Source organism: Tenrec ecaudatus, chromosome 2 (assembly GCF_050624435.1).
Source record: "Tenrec ecaudatus isolate mTenEca1 chromosome 2, mTenEca1.hap1, whole genome shotgun sequence".
NCBI lineage: Eukaryota > Metazoa > Chordata > Mammalia > Afrosoricida > Tenrecidae > Tenrec > Tenrec ecaudatus.
Genome location: NC_134531.1, coordinates 123,254,754 through 123,259,247, shown reverse-complemented (window position 1 = coordinate 123,259,247; position 4,494 = coordinate 123,254,754). Strand labels below are relative to the sequence as shown.

Below are 4,494 nucleotides of genomic sequence, written 5' to 3'. Positions count from 1 at the left end.
CTTCTGCAATATAGAGACATTTTAACATAAAACATGTTTAGGCCTGAATTGATAATTCTTTCTCTTTCTCTAATCTGCATGCACAGAGTCTTTGCCTTGATGAATTACTGGAGCAGCCTTATTCTGAGGAATACTTCTCAGCTACATGGAGAGAATGATTTGAACCTTCAGTGAAGCAAAATATTCTGAAATGAGAGATGTATTAAATAGCTAGAGTTCATAATTTTTTTAATCCAGAAATGTAAAACGTAGAGAGATTTTTAATTGCAAATGTCATTTTGATATTTTTTATCTCCAATTGAATAGACTGCCCTACCATCTCCTACCTACCCTTCAAAAATAGTAAATATATGTGACAATATATCTTCAAAATATATATCCTAAGTTTTAATTTGATTGTTGCTCAGCTTCTCTCCAATATCATGTTTCCTACAATTTTATATGATGGCCTATAAAATACTTCATTCCCCTGTATTATGGAGCTAGGTTACATTAGCTTGAAACTGTATCTCGGATTGTAAATGAAAGAATTATTCAGAAATAGACATGCATGTGAAAGCCCATGTCTAAAAATAGTTTCTAAATGTGAAGCAAAGAGAGCTGCAGTCTCCCTTATAATTAGAGATGTGCGAGTGTGCGGATGTGGAAGCGTACAACTTAGTACGGGAGGAGAAATAAAATGGAGAGTGAAATGCTCCTGAGAGAGAAGGGTATTAACATTTAATTTATTTGTAATAATTTATAGATCTCTTATTGACACAAATTTTAGGAACATTAAATATTCAGGTAGATATTATTTATATCTTCTGTAAAATATTTCAGTTTAAATAATAAACACGTCCACAATACAAGCGTACAAAATCTAAAAGATTAAGGAAAGAGTGCGCTTAAAAATGTGCGTTGTATGCTTTCTAATAGTTAAATATGGAGATAACAAGGGATAAAACTGTAACTCAAACTAAACAAAAACAATCACCATCATATTATATGATTGATGTTTACAATTCCATTTGGCAAAACACATCTGTGATATCACAGTCTATTACATTAACATAGTGACTGTGAAGCTGTAGAATACGGTGTTGTGTATTTATACATAAATCCTCTTTTCCTTGAGGGGATTATAAAAGATTGTAAATGATTGACTTTCAGAGTACTGAAAATGCACAGTTTGTGATAGACAGAAATTATCTTCAAGATCTGCTAAATGTGCTCTCTCGGAATACAGAAATATTTTTCTTTTTATTATTAAATACTTTTATCGGGGGCTATTACATCTGTTACCACAATCCATACATTCATCCAGTGTGTCAAGCACATTTGCACATATGCTGCCATCATCATTTTCAAAGCATTCTCTTCCCACTTGAGCCCCTGATATCAGCTCCCCATTTCGTCCCCCTCGCTCCCCAGCCCACCCTCCCTCACGAATTCTTGATAAGTTATAGATTATTGTTTTCATATCTTACATCATCCCCCGTCGCCCCTCACCCACTTTTCCATTGGTCATCCCTCTAAGAGGGAGTTATAGATTGATCCTTGTGATCTATTCCTCCTTTCTCCCCCCACCCTCCCCTAATCCTCCTAGTATCTCTACTATCACTGTTGGCCCTGGGGGTGTTATCTATCCTGGATTCCCTGTGTTGCGGACTCTTGTCCATAGCAGTGTGCATATTCTGCTCTAATCCAATTTCTAGAATCAAGTTAATGATAGTGGGGAGAAAGAAGCACCAAAGAACTAGAGGAAAGTTGTGTGTTTCATCAGTGCTATACTGCACCCTCATTGGCTCATTTCTTCCCTGTGACATCTCTGTAGGGGGATGTCCAATTGTCTACAGATGGGCCTTGGGTCTCCACTCCATGCTTCAAACCACCCCCCATTCACCTTGGGTATGATTTTGTTCTGCATCTCAGATGCCTGGTACCTGATCCCATCGACAGTTGGTGATCAGACAGGCTGGTGTGCTTCGTCCATATGAGTTTTGTTGCTTCTCAGCTAGATGGTCACTTGTTTATCTTCAAGGCTTTAAGAACCAAGACACTATATCTTTTGATAGCTTGGCACCAACAGTTTCCTTCACCAAATTTACTTATGCACCCATTTTGTATTCAGTGATCATGTTGGATAGGTGAGCATCACAGAAGGCAGGATTGTTAGAACACAGTGTTCTTGCATTGAGGGAGTACTTGAGTCAAGACCCAATGTCCATCTGCAACCTTACTTTTTAACATATAAATATGAGTACATAATTCTATTCCCTTTTAATTATATATATATATATGTATATATGTAGATGTAAATGTCCTTTGCCGCCTAATTATTTCTTCTATTTCCTTTTACTTTCCTCTTGTTCCACCATCATGTTCAGCCTTCATTTGGGTTTAGTAATTCCTCGCTGCTGCATTGCCCTTAAGCTCCATTAGGCATCCTATGCCCTTCTTCCATTGGTTTTAGTTCACTTGTTGCTCCTTATCCCTGGGTTGGTTCCCCCTCACCCCTTCCTTTCTCCCACCTCCACTTCCTCCTTAGCTCCCCAGAACCATTGGTTCTGTTCTTTTCATCTCCAAATTATTTTTCCCACCTATCTTATCTAGATAGAGATGAAGATACATTAGTAAGCGCAAAAACCAGGCAAAGCCAAATAAAGCGACAAAGGAAGTCAAAACCAACAGAAAAATAACAACAACATAAAGAAAGCCACTGACAAAAATGGAAAGACCTATAAATAGTTCAATGTCCATTTGTTGGCCTTTAGAAGTGTTTTCCAGTCGAGTCTGATGGGGTGTCACATTCTGTCTCCAAAGTCTATTTTTGAAATCCTCTAGGGATTTCATCATTTTGCTCCCCTTGCTGCTCTGTTGCATACCCTTAGTGTTTCCCCGCAATTCCCACAGTGTGTGTCAGTAATGTCCCCCGCAGCGCTATGGTTCACTGAGGGATGTGGTGTCTTGTGGTGGGGCCGACCCTATGGTCCTCTGTGTGTGTGTCTGCTCCAAGCAGGAATATCCTCCTCAGGCTTGGGGGCCAGAATGTCCTCCCCCCCTCTCCATCCCTTTTCGTTTCTTCTGTGTGCTCTAATCAGACGTGCCCCTCCCAAGCTGTAGCCGCAGTGCAGTCCTCTGAAGTGCAGTCTTCTGGAGTAAGGAGGAAACCCACATAGTTGGGATTTGGGCCAGCCCCTCAGACCTCTCTATTGGTTCCCTGGTACATGCCGATATGTTGCATTCACATCTTGGTGCATCAGGTTGAAGCCTGGTCCCTCTCCTGTGTAAACAAACAATACCCTTCCCTTGGGTGGGTTAGTACCCTGTTCCCCACCTACCCATGACTTTTTCCCCCTTCTTTCCCCCCACCTCTTATTAGTTGGCTGCCATATGTATCCCTGGATTGGGTTTGGCCCCTGCAATAGTTGCTGGACCTCACCCCAAGAATGTATGTATATAGTAGCTTTTCCCCTGTGCCCATTTTGTTGTGTGTTTTTTTTTTTAATTTACCTCATGGACTCGTGTTGTGCTTGTCCTTTTGTGCTTGGCTTAGTTTGCTTAGCATGGTTTCCTCTAGTTCTTCCCATGCGGCGATGTGCTTCATGCATTCATCACTGCTGTTTAGGGACGCATAGTACTCCATTGTATGTATGTACCACAGGTTTCGTTTTTGATCCATTCGTCTGTTGGAAATTTGGGTTGTTTCCAACTCCTTGCAATTGTTAACTGTGCCCCAATGAATATTGAGCACAGGTGTCTGGTCATGGTTGCTTGCCCCTTCTGGATTTATACCCAGTAAGGGGATTGCTAGCTGAATTTCCATCTTAGATATTGCCAAATTGATTGCCATAATGGCTGCACATACTGACAGGTCCACCAGCAGTGGACCAGAATTTCTATCTCCGCACATCCCCTTCCAACACATTTTACTTTCTAATTTTTTTGAACTGAGCTATCTTTGAGGGTGGTAAATGGTATCTCATAGTTGTTTAATTTGCATTTCTCTTATGGCTAATGATTGGGAATATTTTCTGTTATCTTTATTAGCTATTTGGATTTCTGCCCCTGTGAAACTTCTGTTCAGATCCTATGTCCACCTCCTTAGGAGGCAGTTAGTTTTTTTCTTATAGGCCTTTGTCTGATGTGCCATTGCTAAAGATGTTTTCCCGGTATGTGGGTTCTCTTATTACTCTTTTTTTTTTCTGGAACAAGTTCTTTTCCCCTCCCCCAGCCAGCCCAGTGGGTTCACCTTTTCAGGTTCTGGGGCTAGGACAGGAGGCAAGACATGTGATTGTTTCCTCATTGGGGTCTTATTACTCTCTTGGTGAATTCTTCCAATGTACAAATGGACAAGTGGGATGCATAATCCTTCCCTATTTCTGATAGCCTATGTATTCCCTGCGCCAAGATTCTGAGGTTTGTTCTAATTCCCTCATTAATGGTCCTAATAGTTTGGGGTTCTACCTCAAGATCTGTGATCCACCTAGAGTTTGTTCTTGTGCGTGCAGT

General features: G+C 40.7%; 1 non-coding gene across 1 annotated transcript; it reads right to left on the bottom strand.

Moving 5' to 3' along the window:
* Positions 1 to 4,173: 4,173 nt before the first annotated feature.
* Positions 4,174 to 4,293, bottom strand: LOC142442072 (small nucleolar RNA SNORD22). Its single transcript, XR_012783327.1, has one exon. It is a non-coding gene; the product is annotated as a small nucleolar RNA SNORD22 (small nucleolar RNA).
* Between the last annotated feature and the right edge of the window lie 201 nt (positions 4,294 to 4,494).